The sequence below is a fragment of the Haemaphysalis longicornis genome, unplaced genomic scaffold (genome assembly GCF_048455015.1).
Source record: "Haemaphysalis longicornis isolate Haplotype H1 unplaced genomic scaffold, Haemaphysalis longicornis Haplotype H1 scaffold_1, whole genome shotgun sequence".
Taxonomy (NCBI): domain Eukaryota; kingdom Metazoa; phylum Arthropoda; class Arachnida; order Ixodida; family Ixodidae; genus Haemaphysalis; species Haemaphysalis longicornis.
In genome coordinates, this window is record NW_027526203.1 from 465182437 (window position 1) to 465206622 (window position 24186).

At 45.7% G+C, this 24186-nt stretch overlaps 1 protein-coding gene and 1 long non-coding RNA gene across 10 annotated transcripts in view; one reads left to right on the forward strand and one right to left on the reverse strand.

Moving 5' to 3' along the window:
- Positions 1-24186, reverse strand: part of LOC144173549 (uncharacterized) — a 189222-nt gene that overhangs the window by 133766 nt on the left and 31270 nt on the right. The window lies entirely within an intron of this gene.
- Positions 16559-18730, forward strand: LOC144156192 (uncharacterized). 9 transcript variants are annotated; one of them, XR_013319714.1, is made up of 6 exons: positions 16559-17061; positions 17138-17211; positions 17287-17352; positions 17439-17505; positions 17593-17651; positions 17757-18697. It is a non-coding gene; the product is annotated as an uncharacterized LOC144156192 (long non-coding RNA). The 9 variants fall into 9 exon arrangements; XR_013319717.1 differs by lacking the exon at positions 17439-17505 and having other exon boundaries at positions 17907-18705; XR_013319709.1 differs by having other exon boundaries at positions 17287-17505; positions 17757-18699.

A 24186-nucleotide genomic window follows, 5' to 3' on the forward strand; every position in this document is an offset into this window, starting at 1 on the left:
ATCCGCTGTTTCGTCGGTGGTAACTCCGAGCCCACATACTATAATTAAAAAGGTTGTTGCGCCTACTCCTGTCCGCGAAGTCTGTTAGTTTTCTTTCTAGATTCAACATCGTTTGCTCCGGGTTTGTTATTCCTGAGTTGAATTCTTTCACTGTCGTGACGCATGATTCGATTTCGTTAAGTTTTGTGTCTGTGGAGTCAAGTCTTTTTTGCATGGCCTTCTGCCCAAGAAGTACTTCTTCTATCATCTGTTCAATAAATGGAACGGAAGCGGGTCCGCTGGTGTCGGCGGCCACTTGCAGCAGCCTCCAAATGCGCGTGGTGACGTACCGTTTTGCACTGTTAATTCCACAGAACTACTTCCACTACCATTTTGCCAAAGTTAGTGTCGTCAGGCGCAATTCTGACATGGCGTTTCCATCACCTGAGATGAAGTAGATCGACGGCAGTTACTTTTAGATGAAGATACCTGCAGGAGTAGCATTTCTTGGCATTGGGAGCAAAAAAAATACAGGTCCAGGTTTACAAAGCTGTTTTTTTGGTATGATATCGAAAAGTAGCTTTGATCAGCCGGCGCCTTGGCTATAACTCGCTTTTGTTATTTTTTGGCAGGAACAAACGCGCACGGGCGGGGATCAATCACAAGCTATTTTTGCTGTGTATTTACATGCTAACAGCTTACTGAATATTTGTCTAGCAACTTTACCCTCTCTGCATATCGAGAATAGAATTGTAAAATTAGTTTGGACCCGTATGTTAGCTTCCAAAGCTAGACGAAGCGCTAAAAACACCAAAAAAGTTACTTATTTACCGCGGTTTGCTACTTTAGCTAGGGACATGTGAAGTTGAGAACATTTTACTTTCAGGTAAGCTAAATCTAACGCTCCACAAAAGTTAACACTTCGTTTTGCAATTTAAAAAATAATGTACTTTATCGTTTAGGAGAGGAACAGTCCCTTTAGCTTTCGCACTTCGCGGAAAAGGACGACGGCGGATCTTGTTACCACGAGCAGGGCTGGTTTTCCTTCTCTTAGCGAGTGAGGAAAAAGTCGCGCAAATGTTTATACCCACGCGTAAAACAACTGTCAAACTTTTGGAGATCTCTAAGGGGTGGAGGTGGCGTTGGGCCAGCCCAAATACAGCAAAAAATTGCACGTGGAAATGCAAGGGGTCCAGGATTCATAAAAGGTCCTTTTTTCTGTGACAGATGCAATATACACGAACAATAAATGTACAGGAAAGTGCGCTTTTCGCGTTATTTTATGAGTAAAAATGTTATTTTCCAATACAAAAATTTCTGCTATATCCATAAGTATCGCAAGCCCGCGTATAGTTTGTAGGCTTCTGATCTCTTGTATTGCATAGAAAAATTGCGGATATTGCTACCTATTGGATTAATTTTAAAACATGTAATGGCGACGGTGGTATACAGCGCGGTGGTGTAGCATAGAAACCCCGGCGGAGCTGCTGTAGAAGCGCGAGCTCCACGGGACAGGTTCCTCTTCTCCGTCACTGGCCACTCGGAACTTGTTTCGGCGACCGCCCGCGAAGTTCAAACGTCGACTGCTACAGAGCTCCTTTGAACGCTTGCAGTTATTTTGCTATGTGGATATCTGGCTTACAACTTTGCCATGGTGATTTTTAGCACGTAAACAACTTATTAGTATCAAATTTAGACAAAGAAAATAGTGAGCGGAGTTGGCCTTGAACGTAGGTTAGGATGGATTTACGAGGATTAAGATGGACTAAGGAGGGTAAAATATCGTGGCTGTTGTGTCCACGTGTGGACGTCCGTCCCAATAATATGTCAAGCACGTAGACCCGAGAATTTCTTTAAAAGAAAATCTGGAGTAGCGTCATCGGCGGCATGGAGGTGACTAAGATGATGCCAATGACGTATTGGCTTAGATGTCATCATGCCAACCCCCAATTCTCATCCCATTGGCTGCGAACGCTATTACACGCTGGACTGTGGACTGTACCTCATTGGCTGCGACGTGACATGTGGCCGTGATTGCAAGTATGCATTGGCTGCGAACGCGGATATGCACTGGTCTCACGTCCCAATTGGCTGCGAATGGCGGTATGCGGCGGCCTGGTATGAATTTTCTCCTGGGGTTTCCAAAGAATGCTCGCGCTGTAATCTGCCCCTTTTCGTGTTTATTCGTGGGGATAGCAGCCACATTTGTTTTTATTTAGTAGTCGCACAGCCGTAAAGCTCCAATGATTAAGTCTGCATTTATGACCAATCCATTCTGAGCCCTTGTGCACGCATATATATAGTATAGGACCTCTATCTTTACTTTTGCGTTCACACGGCCACTGTGTTATATAACACAGTCGCCGTGTTATATATATACACACACACACACATATATATATATATATATATATATATATATATATATATATATATATATATATATATATATATATATATATATATTTATATATATATATATATATATATATATATATATATATATATATATATATATATATATATATATATATATATATATATATATATATATATATATATATATATATATATATATTGAAGAAGTAGTTAAAAAAAATTCCTCCGACCACTTCTCAAAAGAGTTAGAAAGGGTGTATAATACTAACTCGCCTTGAGGCTCGTTGCAGCCAAAGCTGTTCCGTATTGACATGCAGTCGAGTTCATTTCCGCCGGTCAGTGCATATATGTGTGTCCCTACAACGTCACCGGTGCTCACTAGACCAAAGGAGAGGTCGTTTTTAAAACTGATACTAAAAGCATTGTTTCTGTGTAGTAAGCTTAATGAAATGGCGCATGTTTACACAATATTTCTGGGGGCAAGCCGCGGTGCCGCATGTTTCACAGCAGCTGCCGTGAAAGCATACGGCATTAAAACGGAGGTTGCTATTATGACGCGCAATAGTTCGCACAATGTGAGTCCAACACGCATTCCGTGCACAATCGCTGAAGCCTCAGATATAGCTGACAACAGCTGGGCCGAGTGAATGCGTTGGGGCCTTTGACTTGGAAGCGTGCGCTATATCGAGGCCTAAAGGAGTAATTTGAGCACGCTCACTACAGGAGTAGAGAAATGGGTTTATACTAATTGCGGATGTATAGGGCTTACGAGGGCTGAGGTGAAGGAAACAAAAGAGTAAAGAAAACGCTCTCCCTCCGTTGGTACGAGAAAAAAAAGGTGCAGAAGAAAAAAAAGAAAACAAAAGAAAAGGAAACCACGCAAAGGTAAAAAGATCGTGGCAATAGTAATGAGAGTACCCAAATTCCTTACCGGTGGCCACAAGGAGTATTTTGAGCATGCTCATTACAAAAGAAGCAAAGTGAATGTACGTTAATAGCTTATATGTAGGGCTAATTAAATACCGCGATGGGCTATGCCTCTTAGTCGTAGTAATAGAAGAAAATGACGGAATAAAAAAATGAAGCATAATGGCGATGGGAATGAGAGGATACAATCGCCGCACTGTATAAGTTCCTACTGTCGGTGCTGACTCTACTGCTACTTGAGCGACAGGTGCGAGACGTGGTGCCCCATGGAAGCACGCCCCAGGAGGAGATGCAGAACCACCACCAGCTGGTACCACTGCAAGATTTAGGGCGCGAAAAGAGCGCGCCAGACATAAATCCCTCTGGTGACGAAGGCACTGTCGCAAACGAAGATGACATATTCATGACAGGCCTGGCGTTAGACATATAATAGAGGATCGAACACATTGAAATAAATGTCATGCCTTCGCAGTGCCGCACGTAACTTAAGCAGCCGTAAGTGTTTCCCTGAAATTTTTCATATCTGCAAGGCTATCGTAGGGTCATTACTGCGTAGGCGATGGCTATCTGGGCCATGCCTCCCACGCTTTGCATTCAGAAAAGTTCTAATCCGACGTAAGCTGGTTGGGGGCTGTGGCGCCAGGTGAAAATCTGGTCGACAAGCCCATCAGGCTCCGTAGCTGGACGCCGAGCTAGCTGCTTGCGGGAATTAAACGCCGCCTTTCGTCAAACCATTGCAGCTTTTGCAAGGCCAAAAAAATCGTCTCAAGACATCACGGAAACAAAAAAACATGCCGAGGTTCGTAAAATTATGTTTCGCATATAAAAATACCGCCCTCTCAAAGCGCACACTACCTAAACCCTAAATAGTGTGCTCGAAGCTACATTAAAAAGTTTTAGTCTCTTTTCAGTCGCGAAGCATCTGCTTCCTCGGCGAAGCCCCAGACACTGCGACGGGAATGATTATAGGCCGAGGCGTCACGCACACGGAGCAGCCGGTGATCCGACCCGAAAGCACAGGTGCCCTCGCGCAACCTGCTTAATGAATCCAAATGACATGCGCACCGATCCCGCTTGCAAGCCCAATTTCAGCACAGGCTTAAACGAAACCCTGTAGAAATACATACCTCCCCCCCCCCCCCCCCCTCCGACACACCTTGCCGCAACAAAAAAATATTCAACAAACTCAAGTACTTCTTCCCGGTATAGAAACAACGAGAGAGGGAGGCGAATCAGACGCATATGCGTAATCATGGCTCCTTTTGCGATACCCCGAATCCAGTTTCTGTTGCAGTTCTTGTTCGCCCTTTCCCGCTCGTAATTCACACCTCGAAAGCGTCGAGGGCAGCAGAGACAACTGCCCCCGCGGCGGCTCTTTCACCGCAATACGCGCGCCGTAAGGAATGGGCTCTGCCTCGCGCACCATTGCGAAGTGCCCTTGGCAGGAGCAAAAAATCCGCACTCTGGAACGAGAGGTTTCTTTCTCTTTTTTTTCACATTTCGCGGCATTTTATAGAAACAAGAATGAACTCATGTATGCAGACTGTAAGTTTTGAAGCGATAGTAGAAATGAATGGATTTATTTAGACGGGAGAGGTCGGACGCCTCCTCACGTGGGGGGAGGGGAAGGGGGGTAAGAAAAAGTGGTCGGCTGATGGGGCTGGTGCGCTCACACGGCCACCTCGCTCACGAACCACTTAATTCGGGTCATTTCGAAGAAAAGTGATTTTGCAAGAGGGCTAACGGGTCGATGTGATGATGTGTTTAGCTCCGCCCCTCACACGGACAACTTCAGGTCATCTGAGGAAGGTTCGCGTGTTATGCGGCAAACCAGAGGGACGTGTACGTTGCCCTTTGTGGCTTTATCCGATCCTTGTGTGTGTGGACATAGTGTGGCTTGTGTCTTTTTGCCATGTGAGGTGTTCAACGCCGGGTCGGTTGTTGTGCCATAAGGTGCATTGAAGGAGGGGCCGCTTCCAGGGCTAAGAGCCGTCCGATCCTTTTTTTTTTTTTTCCTAAATTGTCGAAGCCATTTCCGAAACCTCGGCGGGATGGCGTAGCCACTCAGTGCTTTGTATGGAAAAGACTTACAGGCCCAGGCGGATGTTTTCTTGAAACGCCTGTTGTCTACTTTTTCGATGAAGTTCTTTCTGCGGCATCTCAGGTGACATCTAGAAGGGGCACCCGGTTGCTCAAAGGACATGTGCTCTCGAGGGACGGATTAACTGCATGTTTTATGTCACGATCGCCCTCGTTGCCTGCGTTGTTCTGGTGGGCAGGGGTCCATTCAGTGAAGGTGGAGATGGCCAGGAAATCGATGAGCTGCTGCCTTGCGGTGTTAATGGTGCTGGTCAAGAGGCTTGCTGGTTTGGGTTGGCGGAGGTCTCGTAATACGGATGCATTATTTTTGTAAATTTTAATTTGTTTCGTTTTGTGTTTCGCTATAGTTCTGCCAATGTCTCAACAGAGAGTAGGCTGAGAGCTAAGGAGTTATTCCGTGGCGGAGTCCAAATCGGCAGCTCTGTAGATTGCTGTTTTCGAGAGTGGCGGGTCATAACCACGATGAAACCTTCCTATTATGCCTGCTTATCATATAGATGCGTCCGTGTGAACGATCAACGCCGCCTGTATACGTCCCCGGTTCTGTGCGGTGGTCCGGGATGGCTATAGTGTAGTGCTTATGTGTCTGTATCTGCATTGTTCCTGGCGGGAACGGGGTTATGCATCATCGGCTGGGTCCGAAGTCAAGTACGTACATTGAAAGCATGTCAGTGAGTTTCCGGCTAAACCGTTCAGCTAGTCCATTCGTCTGAAGGTGGTATAGGCAGTGGTAATTTTCGCGGTCAATATAGTTGCGTTGTAGAGAAGAGTGTGACAAATTTTAATATACAAACAAGAAGGACGTTTACGCAGTGGCTGCCAAAAAATTCTTGGGAGCCGCATTAGATGATAATGCAGCGTGTACACAGATGAGTGGTCAAGGAAAACCGTCAGCTGGCTGTGTGCTCACGCTAGAAATACAGTGAAATTTGAAACAAAATTGAAACAAAATTTGAAAAAAAAATCGAACAAATTGAACAAAAATTGAACAAAATTTGAAACAAAAGTGAAATTTGAAACGAGACAAAAAGAAAACGAAGAACAGTTACAACAACAAAGGCTAAATATGACACGGCGAAAGGGTCTCATAAGCCGCCGATCTCTCTTTTATATACACGACCGAAAAGAGCAATTGATCAAATAAATCATAGAAGCGCTGTCCTGTTAAGCTCTCTAGATTAGAAGTTCACATGTCTGCGCCTCTCCTCGTTTGTCTGGTATTTCCTGAGTGCGTAGTTTCGTCTGGCGAGCGTTCTTCGCAGTTCCGTGTCAGAGCCTGCGTGTTCCGAGTGTGCTAGTCGTCCATTCTACTTGCCGCAGAAAATTCCGCCTTACAGGCTGTGGGTTGAAGGCGCCATCTACTGCATCTACCCGAGCTTTCTAAAGGGAGTGGAGCCCTGGCGAGGTCACAGTCACGAACAACAGGATGGTCCACAGCCTCGCATACCTGAGATCCGACCAGGTGATACGCACGAGGCTTGGAAGCACGATTGGATCTCATCCCAGAAATACATTGCCGTGTTGCAGTCAAGAAAAAGGTGTTTGGCAGTCTGCCGCTTTCCACACAAGATGCAGTCTGCGCCCCAGAGAAGGAACAAGCCCCGCTCCTGCTGATGAACTATTATTACAGACAACACTGCCGCATGAAGGCGGGAAAAAAGTCTTCAGTGCCGACTGGGACGGGCGATTGCCTAACTCGCTTGAGCACGTCGTCTCCGCCCTGAGGGACAAAAGGCTGACGGTCGTGGTAGTGTCTGTGCTGCCAAGTCCCAGTATACCTTTCGCGGCTTCACGGCGACCAGGTACTCCCACAAAACGAGCGTTTGCAGTGAAGCCACCCCGTTCGTGATCTCCTTGTAGAACCCGGTGATGCCGGAACCCTATCCTCAACAGGAACTGTGTGACACGCCACGGCCGCAAGTGCAGGGCGCCTAAACATTGGATGCATGGCCGCTTGAAGGAACGGATCAGCCTGTTGGCGGAAATATAAGAACCGCTGGACGGCGAGGTTGAGGAGTTCTGCGTTTATCAGGCCAATATGACCCCCCCCCCCCCCCAACCCCGCCCCAATCTCCCCCACCAAGCTCCAGAAGAGATTATTGCGGCGCATGGGCTCGTATTGAGACCGCTAAAGAAATACTGCCCCCGACACCGCTGTAGCCTGAGTACCAAGCTGGCGTCGCTGGCGATAATGCGCACTGCGTATAGGATCGCGGGGTAAGCCACCACGTTGCACAAAAGGGACCTTGTGTAAATGGATATGTTCCGGTTCCTCCATGAGTGAAGCTTCCATTCTGCCGCGTCCACTTTTGGTTTCCACGGAGGCGCCACCGCCTTGCCCACGCCGATCTTTACTAAACTATAGATATGATTCAACTCGGTCCGACCACCGCATGTTGAAGCACTAGAGCGATTTTCTTTCCAAGCTCCTGAATCAGGCCCCCTCTGATTTTTATAGGTTAAGCTAGGCACCGGAGAAACTGCAGAACTGGTGTGCCAGTCTGAGCACTTCCCCAGCCTGGGTAGCCGTTGAGCATACAAAGGCCACGTCGTCGGCATATGCGGCGAGCCCTCGGAGTTCCCGTCCATTCCGTCACGGTCGAAGCAGTTTTGGTTTGTAGAGAGGTGCATTGACGTGCAAAATTAGACAGAAAAATCATGCAACCCTCCGTCAAACGACGACGATGGTTGAACGCGAAGCTTTCTTCGTGCGAACTCAAATGGGGAAGGGTCAACGTCAAAGCCGTTGCGATCAAAAGTCCAAACCGTCTGCGGGTCAAAGTTCAAACTCAAACGACAACGGAGGAGTCCCCCACGAGAAAGCTTTCAACCATCGTCGTCGTTAGACGGAGGGGTGCATGATTTTTCAAACAGTTCCCTTACCGCGGTCGGAAAAACGCGTCAACTTCTCACTCGAGTCCACGGTTTTCGAAGCACCCGTAAAGCTTTCTCTCCTCCATGTCTAAAAGCCGATACCTCAGAGTGAACCAGCCGAGAGATTTCTCTTGTCAAATGCTTCAGAAGGTTGAGGCCTATGGATCCATAAAGCTGCGTTGCAGTGGAGAGTTCGACAAATTTTAACCATTCAAATATGAAAGGCGTTTATACAGTGCCTGCAAAAAATCCTTGCTAGCCCCATTAGACTAGAATGCATAGGCACTCAGAAAAGCGGTCATTGAAAAACTTGATCCAGTAGTGCTCCCACGTTATAAATGCAGAGATGTTTTTAGCGAGCGAAATTGCGCAATTCCAAAGGCTGCACCCAATATCCAGCACCTCACATCCCTTCCGCAGCTACCACGTGAACAACCGCACTGGCCAGCTCGAACCATTGCGCGCAAGGACTACGAGGCATAGCACGCCCCGAGTTCCCGCCGCGGTACGGGGGCTCCTCTCTGTCCCGGTGGGCCAGCGCAAGCCTCCTCTGCCCAGAGGGGATCCCGAGTGCTGTGTCGCCGGTCGGCGAGCACCCCCTAGCTGCACCCTCAAGGTGCGCCAGGCTCACCATTCTGTGTGTTTTGTAGTTCGTCTGTGTCCACACTGTTGCTCTGTGTCCCCTCTTTCTGTACCTTGTCCATGTCCCTTCGGTTTTTCTCTTGCTGTGTAACATTTTGTTTCTTTCTTTCTTTCTCCCATACCTGTAATTATTTATTGCGTTGTCATGCTTTTTCTGCCAACCCAGTGGCGGGCTCGCAGGAGAACGAGAGTAAGGGTAGCCACCTTTCTGTGTAGCCGTGCACACCACTGGGTGGGAAAACTCTTTGCGCAAATAACACTATGGCTACCATCTTCCGAAATTTTCAAACAAACCTTACCACCGCAATTCCCTGCCCCATGCCATGTGCGTACCCACCCTCTAGCTCGCATCTTGTAAAAACTGCCCCCCTCTGGCACCCTAAACCACCTACTATGGGAATGTCAACTAATTCCCCATCCCATATTTTACTCCTATTCCCCAACATAACACCAGTGGGCAGCGCAGCTGACCTGACAGCAACGACCTCTCCTCACAGCGAAGCCTGGTGGAGAGGGCTTGGGTGGACAGCGGAGGTCAGGGTATCCCAGACTAGAGGGACCCGGTGCCCAAACATCAGCACCTACGGCTCGCATGAATGACGTTTACTCCTCCCCCTCCAATAACCACTGGGCAACTGCTACTGGAGATTCAGAACTCGCTAAATTTTAGAACTCTCAAGCTCTGGATTCGCACCCTTGCATCTTTTGAGCCTCTATATAGGGCTGTAGACCAGCTTTGTCACGTTTTCAGATAATGTAAGGTGGCCAAATTCAACACTTGAGCATCTTCTGTACTTCAAATATAGATGTTTTTATCTATGCCTCACAAGATCGAATAAAAAAAAGTCCTTGTGAGATGTACACCGCACCTTAAAATATTCGTCGTGACCATGCTGCTAGATGAAACATAAACCATCATGCTAAATTTCCACTTATGTAAGGGCTTAAATTTTGCAACTTCTTACACATACTTTCGAATTACCCAGGGAGCTCAGATGGTGAATTTTATCTTTTCTCTAGATTTTAGTTTCTATTCCAAATGCGAGCCATGAAGACAAAATACAAGTTTGTGTTATTCGAAAGATTTCGTGTTTTGTAGTGCCCCCAGCGCTTGTTCGAATGCAAACGCTGCTTTATTCACTGAAAAATTAATCAATTTATGTTAAAATTTTGATTTTCTCGCTAAATCGTGTGTTTTCGTAGCTGCAATGACATCACAGACCGCTCTGTAGCCTAGGAACCCTTGATTCGCGCGTCCGCCGTACAGGGTAGAGACACGTACACGCTGGGGCCGCCTATTTGGATCGCTCGCTCGCCGCCGAAGCAAGTCATTGTATCAAAATCGCGCTAAAAGTATCGCCGCAACGCGGTTAACTGGCAAAGTTTGAATCAACCTATCTGTTTCGCGTTGCTGGGTCGCGTGGGAAACGAAACGAACAACGCGCTGAGCACGTTGACCCAATCGTAGCGGCACGGGACCGTTCAAAGGCACGGGACCGGCACGGGACCGTTCCACCCTGTACGGCAGAGTTCGTATCGAGATCGAGGTATTCGCGCGTTTGTTTACGTTACTCAACCTAGATGGCGCCACCATACCATGGCGTCATGGCGTGTCGTTTTCTGCCTTTTTTTTTTGGCAGCGTCTCCTGCCACGCGCGTGGCAGCAGCCACGCCCCCCTGGCAACGGCTGCTGCCACGCGTGACGTCATAATGACGTCATAACATTAATAATTGTCATTATTTTGTGTAGTGTAGTCCGAAATACACATTTTTTTTATTTGCAGTACAAAATAACGCACCACTGAACTGCTAAAACTTTTCTAAACAAACAATTTTTTTTCTTGCGGGAGCAGCCGGCGATGCTGCTGCTGCTGCCAGCTGCCGTATCGCGCACATGGAGTCGCGTATCCGAAAGCGTGACGAAGCTCAGATTTTCTCGGGCCGACAACGTAGATAAACCGGAGTTCATATTGTTAGAAGCACTATCTGAAAACGTGAGAAAGTTGCTTGTGATTATGTATTGCGTGGGGACCCAGCCAGCCTTTCCAGACCGCAGCAAAATAGCCGCTCTCGAGTAATGTTGACCTGTGACCGCTTGGTTCTGCTTGGTGTACGCCGATGGTACCTGCGTACAGTTTCAGCGTACGTGAGACGACATCGCACAGCCGACTGGCCTCGTTCGAACAAGCTACGTTCCACACAAGAAAAGACACCGTCCGAGCGTAATTCTGTGAACCTTCCGACGCATGTCGGCGCGGCGGCATCTGCTATCAACAGTTTGCACCACGGCAAGTCCAGAATGCTTAAATGGGCGACCTGAAATCGCGGTGTGTGTTCTCGAAATGAAGACAACTTAGCAGCGCCAAAAGATAATCAGAATGTACAGTGCCGAGGACGAAGGGTAGTGGCGGCAACCGTTTTTTACTAGGCACATGTGCGCATTACAATTACAGACAATTGCCCCGAGAATAGGAAAGGTAATCTTTGGTGTCCCCACACATGTACCACGTACGTACCACTACAGTAGATCTCCTCTTCTGAAATATTAGCAAGGAAAACTCGAAAATCGGGAAGTTCTTATTTTCTAGTGGGCGAAATTGTAGCTTAAAATTTGTTTTACACCCACGATACGTTTTATGAGCAGAAAAGTCTTGTGAGCATGCGCCACAAGGATCATAATTGCGTGATATTCAGCGCTTAAAAAGATTTCCTAGTAGAAACCAAATATTTCGTAGTAGGATACATGATTCTACAACAGTTTAGGACCTGCGACCTTCAAAAGGTAGACTAGCTAGACGCTTCATCTCATAGCCACTGCACTGGTATACCTTTCACGTCTCACTGTACCGTGGTGTACGCTATGTTGGCCAGACTTGACTGAGTCCCTCATGCAAAGGAAGTTAATTCAGGACACACACCCAGACGATAGGGTCAGAGAAGAGGCTGTAGAGACGGCAATAGGAAGGGTATACGCTTGGCCGGCCATCATGTCTAATACACCTACATGCACTCCAGCATATGAAAACCTATGGGTTCTGCACAGGCTCAATAAGCAACGTCAGAGAATCTTAAGATGTGCCTGGAACGTGAAAGCATCTACGGATTGTTTGTGTAAACAGGTATAAGCAGCGAGCATGCTGCAAATGTAATTGATAGGCAAACGTCAAGGCTATCATGGGGCGAATTTAACAAAAAGAAATGGTGCAAAAGATCCCAATTTTAAACTACATTGATGTTATATGTGCATGCACTATAAACACAGTCATCAGTATGTTAACTGTACGTAAACACTCAAGTGATATGATCAAACGGAACTAGAGGCCCCACTGCAATCGCCCAGTTATGTTTCTTTGCAGTGGAATAGGTCGGTATCTGTTAGTCGCACAAACAAGATTCTCTGATGGCATGGAGAAATAGCTGGAAAGTGGCTATGGAGCTCCAGCTGCTTTACACATTTTCTGTAATACCAGTTATTTGTTTGAAGTTTGCAATAAAATTGGTCTCATTTGTTAGTCTTTTTAATTAATGAACGAAACTTTTCATGGCCACAAAACAGTGGTCGATAAACAAATGCTCACTTTCTTTGGTGGCTTGTAACGATTCACTAGAATTTCACATGGCCAACCCAAGGAATCCATGGCTCGTACACTGCAGGGTAGTGCTAGTCTCCAAAAACATTTGCCAGGACGACTGGAAACTAGTGCGGCCCACAGGCTCCATAGGTGGAAACCAGTAGCCCACCCACAGTGCCATAAAACAGCTAATGAATGGAGTGAGTCTCTGCTAAATATTAAGCAGGTTCAAAGGGTAGGTTTGCATTGATAGATTTTGTGCCATCGTTCACTGTGCGTAGATTAACTATTTAACGGGCACAATAGTCATTTTTGTTATTTCGGACAGTTGAAGGGTTGCCTAAATGTTCTTTAACAAAACAAAAAGTGAAAGCTCTCAGGGATTTTAAAAACATTGTTTAGCCTCTCCAGCAATTGTCCCAGCCTGAAGGAACTCAGCTGATAGTTTGTGCCGACTGTCGTCCTCGCTTGCTAGCTCCCTGACCAAGCACATGAATGCAGTGACTAAGAAAGATGGTGACCAAAGTGAGAAGAGAAGGTGGATCCCGTACAACAGCCCTTGATCATCTAAACACCAGAAAAAAGCGCCGATGACTCACAGGCCACGACTAGGGCGTTAAAATACCTTTTGACATACATTTACAGGGCATTTACAACCTTTTATCAAAAAAATCTTGATTACACACAGTCCCTCCATGGAAGGGGTTTGTTTCTGACAAGGTCGTTGAAATTTGTTATTAGTGACAACATAAACTCATCATTGGTCCCTTTCATTCAGCACACTTACGGGCTTCGTTTTAAAAACCCTGCTGTTTCTATTTCACGTATAAATGAACTGCTTATGCAATATTCTCTTATTTACCTATGTTCGAAGTAAACTGTGTTATACCGTAAAATGTGATGTGCCGAGTGCATGCAGGTGTAACATTCTTCAATGGGACATGCAGAACATGAAGCTCAGTGCTGATAAACTTAAATCAGGGAAAATAAAGCTTCCCATGTTGCTTCTTTATTTTTGTAACTATTCTCTCTACCAAATACCTTGGTGGTAAACTCAACTAAGCTCACCTTTTCCTTAGGCCTTTATAATTGTTTTGCTCTGCAATTATACATTCTCAGCTGGAGCATGCCTGCTGAATTCAGGCCCCAACCATGCTTTACTATTTCTCAATTGCAGCTGTATGAAATGTTGCTCTTTAGGTTTTGCCAATGATTTCCAACAGGCCATTTAATTGGTGTCAGAACCATTTTATACCTTTAATTGCTATTTATAGCAAACAGTATTATATCATTTTTCATAACACATTTTGTTGTAACCTCATTCAATGATTTTGTTACCCCGCCAGCCTGGTTCATAAATCTTTGCGTGAACATGCCCGTCTTGCAGCTAATCTGCATTAACAGACACCACACATTTTGGCTTTCCAGCGTAGCTTTGGTGTCCGCAAAAAGGAATATTTTTCTTGGCTCCTCTGCAGCGCCTTGTAGAAAAAGATCACTTGCTGGTTTCGCTTTCCCGCAGGGCTCTAGTGTAGTGCAAGAAAGTATCGCGTGCTTATTCCTTTTTTGTTGAGGTTTTAATGCTGTGCATCTTCCAGAAGAACCCTGGCATTTTGTTTAGAAATGGAACTTCACAGCACAAACAGTGCAGAGAAAGTAGAGCTACTCACTTTTTGCATAGACACGGAAGTTTGGCAGATCACTTGTCATTGACAAGCAAGTTTGATTTCTGGCTTAAGGTGCAACGCTGGGATAGTTTACTAGCTGGGGGGAAAAAACACAGCACTGATAAACGGTACTGAAGTACTAGGAAAGGTGCTGTGATCAACATGGTTTCCATGTGTTGGCAGCTTTTTGGTCCGGTGTTTTTCATGAATATTTGCCAGGGGGCCTTAACATGGCCTGCTTTTGTGTAACAAAAATGTCAACAGTGAAGCACTTATCAATGCTCACATGCTGCTCATTGATACCAGAGCAAAAGTACGTTCAGCAGTCATTTTATTGTTAAAGCCACCCATGATCCATACACCTTCCAGCTGTACTGCAACTTTCACAAACACCGACAGACATTCACATCTACGCACGTGGCCTTGGCTCCAGTTCTTGCACAAGGAATTAAGAAGTACTCTTGGGAGTGGGCAATGTCACGCTCGACACCAACCAATACCCCGAAGTTGTACTTGATGAACTATTTTTTACGCCTGTTGGCTTAAAGGATTGTTTAAGTGCCCGTTTTGTGGAAGAAAAAGAAACAGCTAATGGGCACACAACACACAACCTGTGAATGTGTTTTCTAGCAGCTGGCTTCTGACGAGACTTGCATCATTGTTGGGACATTTTATAAAGCCCCTTACCACTAAGTAAATTCACTTGAGCAATTTTCCAAAACAGTTTACACAGTGCGGAGTTAAAAAGCAATAGAATGTGAAACGTCCCCTCACAATTGGAAACTCTTCCTGTTCACTACCCCAAAGGCTTTGACAGTAGACGCTTAAGCACGCTTCACCAGTTGCGAATACAAGCATTAGTGTCAAGTTGAACTCCGCAGAGTACTTGGGATGGGCATATAGATGTCACAGCCACTTGGAATTTGTGCAAAGACTGCAAGCCTCCGAGATAAGCTCTCATCATCATTAGCCCATCCTGCTGAGAGTGAATGAAAGTATTGTGCCTGGTTATGTTCAATTCCAACCAAGCCAAACACAAGAGTAAAGAAGGAACGAGCCTATCAAAATACATACTCAAAGCAGATGCAGGAGGAAGTTCTGTTGCCTAACCAGGTTAGAGGAGGCGAAAGGTACTGGAGCGAAGGAAAGGGAAATAAGAGCCAAGCAGTAATTTTAAGCCTTGCCTATCATTCCATTAAGACTTCCTAAGTTGAAAGCACAATGGTACTAAGCAACAAATCTGAGCATAGATGAACAATAACTGAATTTTCACTTGTTAACCTTATGCACACGACTTTTAAAGGAGTATTAGCAGAAGTTCCAAACTTGGCTCACACGGCGATCTTATCGGCTGCACTTCTCCCATGCTTGCACAGTTGGAGCTTGAGCCTCCTTGCACAAGAAGCCAGCCAGTCAGCGAATGGTTTCAGTGGTATCTTGAATAGATATATCTTTGGACGGGCAGTTGGGCTCCACCCACGGAAGTGCAACTGCGCTCCCTGCACGGATTCCGCAGCGCTACGTGCACAGATCGTTTCTGTGGAATAGTCAGGATACATTTCTCGGCGACAGTACTACTGCCCCGGGGGAAAAATTGCAGAAGCTACATGCGAGATCGGATTGCGTTCGATGATGCCGTGCGCTACCTGACGACACTCGATTCGTGCACACGCTGACACTACGTCGCTCGCTACGGCGCGACGCGATGGAAAATACTGATCCCTACGTTTTATAATTGAGCCACCACTCCAGAATCAGAACACAAGGCTTGGCATGGAAGAAGCGAGGCACAAGTAGACAACAAATGCAGGCGCGTAAAGCAAATAGCACGCGAACTGCAAAACAACGTGAAGCTTACGCGATGGAAAATACTGATCCCTACGTTTTATAATTGAGCCACCACTCCAGAATCAGAACACAAGGCTTGGCATGGAAGAAGCGAGGCACAAGTAGACAACAAATGCAGGCGCGTAAAGCAAATAGCACGCGAACTGCAAAACAACGTGAAGCTTACAAAATATTAAACGACAACAGTACAGTTCTAGGAGCATGTAAAAAGCGGGGCGAAGCAGCGTGCAGAAAACAATGTGTTAGGCTTACCAAGACGTGCAACAGCAAGTTCACAAAAAATACCCAATCTAAATAATTACAAGCACACCTCCCAACAAGAAAAAAGCGCCGCGAGGCAGCCGCTGTACAGGGAGATAAGGACGTAACGATGCGTCAGGCCTGCCATTCGAACCACGGGCGGAGAACATCGGGACACAAGACGCGAACACCCGGCTGCCGTCGTCAACACAAAAAAGTGGCATGATCAAATGACGTAAATATGACGTTTGTTTTGTGACGTCACAGGAAGTCACGTGATTACTTTAGCTTGACGTCACTTCTGCGTGGCAGCAGCTGTTGCCAGACTAGCGTATAAGGGGAGGAACGGCTGGAAACGCTGATTGGTTAACAGAAATCAACGCTCAAGAAGGCGATCCGTCTCCCTAGGCGACCCAGGGTGCCTAGGGAACCAAAAAAGGTCCCCAGAAAGGTCCCTGGCCGTACGGCGGCGCCACCGCGCTGCGGCCGCGGCCGACCGGCCGAGCCTGCCGGTTCATTCATTCGGCTCCGGTGCTTGCGGCGGGCGGGTGCGCGACGTGCTGCTCGCCGGTGCCTGCCGGTGCCCACTTTTTGGCGCGAAAATTGCTTTGTCATCGCCCGTCGGAACGAAATCGTGGTTCTGCAGGAAACGCACGACAATCTCAAGGTAAGCAGTACATATTCCCGGCAAAAGGGTTTTGCCCCCTTTCTTTTTTTTTTTTTTTTTACAGCTGCAGCAGGTACACGACGTGCTGCTCGCCAGTGCCCCTTTTTTGGCGCGAAAGCCCATCGGAACGAAATTATGGTTCTGCCGGAAACGCAACAATCTCAAGGTAAGCAATACATATTCCCGTCGAAAGGGTTTTGCTCTCATGTGTTTTGCCTTTTTTTTTTTTTTTTTTTTTTCAGCTGCAGCAAAACGTGCCACCCCATGGCACGCCGTGATGGTTTTCGCGCGCTGAGCCTGAGCCGCAAGGACGGAGGTAAAGTAAAGCCTGCGCAGCAGCGATCTGCTAAAAAATGGAAGCTGGTGGCCGTTATCTTTTGTTCTTTTCAAGGTGCAGCACGTGGCGTTCCATCGGCGGCCGCAGGGGACCGCAAGAATCCAAAAACCTAGGACGGAGGTAAAGTAAAGCCTGCGCAGCAACGATCTGCTTAAAAATGGACGTTGTGCGTGGACCTGGTGGCGGTGATCTCTTGTTCTTTGCAGGGTGTAGCACGTGGCGTTCCATCGGCGGCCGCAGGGGACCGCAAGAATCTAAAAACCAAGTACGGAGGTAAAGTAAAGCCTGCGCAGCAACGATCTGCTTAAAAATGGACGTTGTGCGTGGACCTGGTGGCGGTGATCTTTTGTTCTTTTCCAGGTGTAGCACGTGGCGTTCCATCGGCGGCCTCAGGGGACCGCAAAAATCTAAAAACCAAGGTAAGGCACGCTATGCTGCTGCAAACTGACCATAGCATTGTGAACGAAGTTTTTTTTTTTTTTTTTTGCGTGGAGCTGGTGGCGGTGATAATTCTTCTTTTCAAGGTATAGCACGTGGCGTTCCCTGAGCAGCCCCGGCAAAGGACCGCAAAAATCCGAAAACCAAGTTAAGCCACACAGCAGCCCGCGCTGCTGGAAACTCTCCTGTGTGTACACAATATTGTTTTTGTTTTATTGCTTTCCTTCCCTTTCAAGGTGCCACCTGGAGTACGGCTATCACCCCAGCAACTGGTATTACGCGCAACAAAATTCTGGAAAGCAGGCTGAAAACTGGCGATTTAGGCAAAGTGGCACTTTTGTTTGGCGTGACCACAGAAAATTCTGCCGTGTCGTCGTCCAGCGTGGCAAAATTTGGACCTGAAGAAAATTGCAACAATTTCAAGCTAGGTAGCAGGCAGCTAAAAGCCGGTGATTTACGTAAAGTGGCACCTCCTTTTGACGCGTTCACAGAACAAAAATTTGCTTTGTTTTTGTCCGTCGAGTAAAAATAATTGCGTATCACGAGAATTGGCATAATAAGAGTCAGAATGAATTTTTGTGTTTGCTTGTTTGGTGTACTTGAGAACAATAAATCTGTCAAGTGCTTATCTGTGGTCTTTCCTTCGTGGTATGATGAGCCCCACTGGGCGTTTATATGTTCCACATATAATTATGACCATCAAAAGAGGCAGTTCACTCCCGCAAGAACTTGTGAGCTGCTGCAATGCTTTTTTTTTTTTGCCTAATTTAATCTTATCAACAAACTAGCTATTGCGCTTCCGTTTCTATCCCATAGCCCCCGGCCAGCTCTATATGGGATAAACATGTCAAGGAAAAATAATACCAGCTGCACTTTATTCTGGCACAGAAGGATGGCGGCAGGCATGCTGTTATCGTGTGAACTTCATGCTAGCATTATGGCAGAGCTATCAAATGAAACCAGATGTCCCACTGCAATAATGCAATCACTTGTTGGTGGCTTGCAACTTCACCCAGTCCCTGTGGTGTCCCGAACAGAGCACAAAAACATAGCTGGCAAGCCCCCCCCCCCCCCCCCCCTTTTATTTAAATTCTTTTCTTGTTTAATAAGAGGTTTTCATTGAACATGTCGGACCTAAAACATCTTGGTGCACACAACCTAGCGGTACTTCAGTCGCAACACGTACCTGATCGTGCAAAGCGCATGCCACACAAGCTCATAGCATGTGGTTGTTGCATTGACGACTTAAACACAAATCCTTGGAGTTAATTTAGCCATCTGTGATGAATGCAGAATTGGCAATGTTTCATAGCACTGTTTGACATTGAATTTGCAAGCTTCATGTTATAACGAGTCTTTTTGGGAAGCTTGCCATTAAATGACCTGCCATCAGATACAAAGATGCATGACTGAGTATGCTAATAACTGCAGAGGAGCCGCTTTTCTGATGGAGGCGAAAAGCGAAAACGCCCGTGTGTACGAGATTTCGGCGCACGTTAAAGATCCCCAGGTGGTCAAAATTAATCCGGAGCCCTCCACTACGGCGCGCCTCATCGCCTGCGTTGCGTCGGCGCGTTAAACCCTACAATCAATCAATCAACTGCAGAGGAGCATTTCTAGCCAAAATGCTTGCATCTGCCCCTATAACCTCACACCTCTTTTTTTGTTGTCATTAGTTTTTAACACTGAGTAGTAGACACCCTCCTTCATGTGTTGTGTTTTCATTCCTGCTGGCACGTTGCCAGGCACCGTGCCCCAACAAGGGCAGATTAATGTTATCTTGCACACTCCAAAAAGGCCAACCTGGCACATTTACTGGCTCCACTGTCCAAATGCGATAAGAAGTGAATGCTAAGCATCAATGGAAATTTACCCGCCGCAGTGGCTAAGGCGCGCAGCTGAGCACGAGGTCATGGGTTCGATTCCCGGCCGCCGCCGCCGCTTTTCTGATGGAGGCAAAAAGCAAAAATGCCCGTGTGCACGATATTTCGGCGCACGTTCAAAATCCCCAGGTGGTCAAAATTAATCCGGAGCCCTTCACTACGGCATGCCTCATCGCCTGTGTTGCGTCGGCGCATTAAACCCTTCAATCAATCAAATCAATGGAAATTTTTTGCGGTATCACAAATTGGCTTTCTTGAACATTCACGGTTGAGCACTGCCTGCTGTTGGATGGTACTTTTAACAAAGATAATGTTGATGCATACTGAAACACAATGCTCCAGTTCTGCTGTAATTATTGAACAAGTAAAAGGAGTTTTGGGTGATACAGAACGCCCAGGCTGACATATCTTGTCACTGACAGTACAGTAGGCTCTCACTAACTTGAAGTCACTTAATTGGAAGTAATGTGCTGGTTCCGGCAATTTTACATGCAATTCAACGGAAGAAATTGCTTGATAATTTGAAGCTGGAACCCATTATATTAGTTAATTGGAAGTTATATTGAATAGAAACATCAAGGTGACTGTCATTTCTCGATATAAAACCATTTTCAAGTGTCGAAACAGCGCCCTAATTGTTCTCTACTGATGTCGGTGCCATCACAACTAAGGTAGTGCACTGTTGATAAAGCAGCAGGCTAGTTCAGACTCGCGCCAATGTTCACATCTCTTGTGAGGCCCTCAACCTTCTTTGTTTCTCACAGCACTGTGTGAGCAGTTAGGTGAACATTTGAGGCTTTGATTTTAGCGATAAGTCTGCACTATCACGACAACCCATGACATATAAGCTCGACTTCACAACAAAAGTCAAGATTCTGAACGAAATGAAAAAGAGAACGAGTTGCGGACTAATGACAATGCTGTTCAGGTGCATTTTGTTCGATTGAATTGTGGTCCCTGTGGACTTCGTATTATTGGGAGTCAACTGTGCCTTCAAGCGTGAAAGCAGTACTGAAGCTGGATGTTTGCTTCTAGGTGTGCTCAGACAATAAAACATACAACATATGCGTTGTAAAACACCTATATACGCTCTTTGACTAGAGCTTCTTGAGTTCAATTATCAAATCAAAACTTTATTTTATAGGAGTGAAAGTGAGGGAACAGGAATTACGAGAAGGCACATTGACTTCTAATTTTTGTTCATGTCACAAGTATGTGATGCTTTCTTCCTCAAGTTATTGAACATGCATTTTATGTGCATTTCTTTTCTTTCTGAATCTTGAACTGTGATGAGACTTTGTCCATGACTGCTGTCTACGAGAAGGGTCACGCACCCCTTAAGCCATCAATGAATGGCTTTCTTGCTTGGCTCCCTTTCACCGTATAGGGATGAACAAGTACAGAAGTGAAAGGAAATCCAGTTTTGGCCACGTAGACAGGAATCTTCCCATCTGTTTTTCACATCCTTTCAAGTCAATACAGCTGATTCTGGAACTTCCCCCGTGGAATCGTTTGCCGGTTAAAAAAACAACGCCTTCTCACACAGCTATCGACAGCTGAAACAGTCGAAGAGGCTGAAATGCCTAGTCTCAATGCAGCATGCAGAACTTTAGGCTGTTTTTTTCTTTTCTCTTGTGATGCTGAAGCATTTCTGGGTATCGTACTTATCAAAAGGTTAAATTTATGCCTCTGCATCCGCATGTATCTCTTGGTACCAAATCAGAAGGGGCATCATCCCATTCTTTACATGAGTATTGCACTCCACACCGAATGATTTCTGTGCCTCATAAGAGAAGGGTCATGATCTCTCTGCTCATTCTGTTCTTCACGCTACCGATGAGCAATATCAAGAGAATTCCACTCTTCACATAAGTGAGGAACAAGACGAAGCACCATTGTCTACCACAAAAAGCAAGATCCTGCTCCTCAATTCCTTCCTTGATCATACTAGCAAGGACTTGGGTAAAATGCAAAGTCCATCATGAGGAGCAGTTCAACTCTTCAATGGTCAGCCTCGAATAACAAACACAAGGCAAGGAAATGAAGGGATGATATGCACCATGCAACACCGTGCACGGCTCTGTTTTTTCTCCTTTTGTCTGAGTCTTCAGGCTGACTGTCGTAGAATTCAACATGTAACAATTAACTGGCTCAGATTCTTCCTATTTGATGCTGAGAAGGGAATCCCACTCATCACACGATAAATCATTGTTAAACACCACTGTTCACCAAATGAGCGTAGCATCATGATCCTGCTCTTCAATTGATCCCCAAGTTAATGAGTAGTAGTATACCTCACACCAACTAAAGATGTTTCTTAACTTCCTGCCTTTTTTTATCCTTTGTATATTACAATTTCTTATCTTTACTACCTAGTTCATCATACAATTGTTATGGCCCAAGACATGGTCCTTCACAAGTGGTTGCAGCTGTGGGACCGCATCACTCACAATAAAAAAAAAAAACTCTGATTAAAGTGGAGCAAGTTTAACAGTACAATCAAGGTGCGCAAATGCTGTTTAATTGCCTATTGTGTAAGCGCTGCAACGGTGCCTTCTGTTTGAACTCAAACTGGCTGGAACTTTGTAATATCAGTGTTTGGAATTACTTCTAATGAATATGGGAAATAAAAAAATGTAAATATGCTAACCATGCTGGTAAAAAAGTTAGGCTGCTTTGTCTGAGCATGACAATTCCTAAAGCTAATTGTAAAATTAAGGGGCCAGGTGTTATCCCCCAGCAAAATCTATCTGCTGGGACCATTTAAAACAAAACTAGTTCCAATTTGGACCCACGTCGTTCAGATGCTTGTTTGACCTGGTGCCTGGACTCCCAGACGGAGCCATTTTTAGATGAAAGGAGAGCCGGTGACTCCTAAATAGTTTGGACATCGAATGAACCGAGAACAGGGACAGTTGGTAGCATACAACAACCACCGCTCCCACCGATTTCCAGAAAGTCGGCTTCGCTTCGTGCACGAATGCATCGATCGGAAGCTATCGCTCGCTCATCGCTCGCGACGGTTATAATGTATGATTAAGGACACTGTAACTCACCAACCTAGCCTCCCCCCGTCCTCCCTCGTCTTAGCGGTGTGCAATGCAAGCTTTTTACAAATTCAAAAAGCGTCTGGACAGGATGATCGAGTTTGCTTTGTTCAGTTTAAACTTCCTTGACTCATTTTGAAGCTGATGACCTTCATTGGTCGCCGTGCATCGTAATTTCGAGATGTATAAACAGTGTACAGAATACCGCCTTCATTCCTAGCTATTAGGTGAAGAAATAAACTATCGCCTCTGGTACTGGGGGCGCTGAGTAAACACACGTGTTTTAAGCCTAACGCAAAAAAATGAATAATAACATTTCCGTTTCTGCATACATCCCACCCCAAAGGAGCGTCAAGCGTGCTCTGCACATCGCTTTCCAAGTTTTGAGGTTCCTATGAGCTGACACGACACTTTTCATCAGCATTTCCGACTTTTCGTCAACAAGCACGGAGCGCGCACGTGTTTGCTTTGTATTTTATTCGATTGCCTCAGCAAAATAAGCCCCAGTTCTGCATAATTCTTCTATTTTCGGGGCGAAAGATGAGCCGTACTACCGACCGCTATTAAAACGTGATAAAAGGGCCAGATGGCAAAACATCAGCATTTCAAAACATACCTCAGTTACCAACGTACATGCATGGTTGCGTATATATTCCTTAAAATCATGATACGAGAGTTTGTCCCATGATGCACATCGTGGGGCTCAAGTGCACCAAATACAATTGCACCAAAAAGAAAGCTCCAAAATCTTCTACTCAGACAAAAATAAAGTGTAAATGCTAAACGGTAAGAGCTAGCTTAGCTCTTGCATAGCTTGCATAGCCTGCATTCGGCGTTATGTTTGAACATGAGTGGATTAATTAGGAAGTTTCAACTTAAAAAGTGTGCTATATATGCTTCTCGCTAGCTATTTTATAAGCTAATTCAGTTTAAGGCACAATCTGTGTGCTTTGTGGATGTGTAATTGATTGTTACCTCATCCTGTTTATCCCACTGATGTAAGCAAAATGCGATTCTCTATACATACCAAAAACTATGCAAACAATTTATAGCAAGGAGGACTATATTATAATCCTTGTAAGATAAGTTTGATTAAAAGCACCACGATTCAATTTGCTAATTTACAGACAAGGGCAGCTATGTGCAAATGCTGCTGAGCCTCTATGGAGGGAACCACCTGGGTCTCTCACCACAGCAAATCGATCACTGTCACCTATGGATGTGAGTAAAAAAAGTGTGCAGGGGGGAGGCAAACCGAGGCACCAAACCCCCTGTGTTACCAAAAATAAGACATGTAATAACATAAATTGCTTCCCTCTTCACAGGGAACTGATACAGGTGCTCTGTGCCACGAAAGCTACCAGATTACATTTAAACAATGCTACGGTTATTGCAATATTTTGCTTTTATTTAGAGGTTTACTTATTTAGACACCATTTATTTGAGGTACGTAATACATGAATACATGTTCACGTATGATGACATGCACTATCAGGTAACGCGTATGAAAATGTGACCGCAGTCTTGGGATCAAACTAAGGGAGTTTTATGCGATGAAGCCAGGTACAGGCTATGAGGCATGCCAC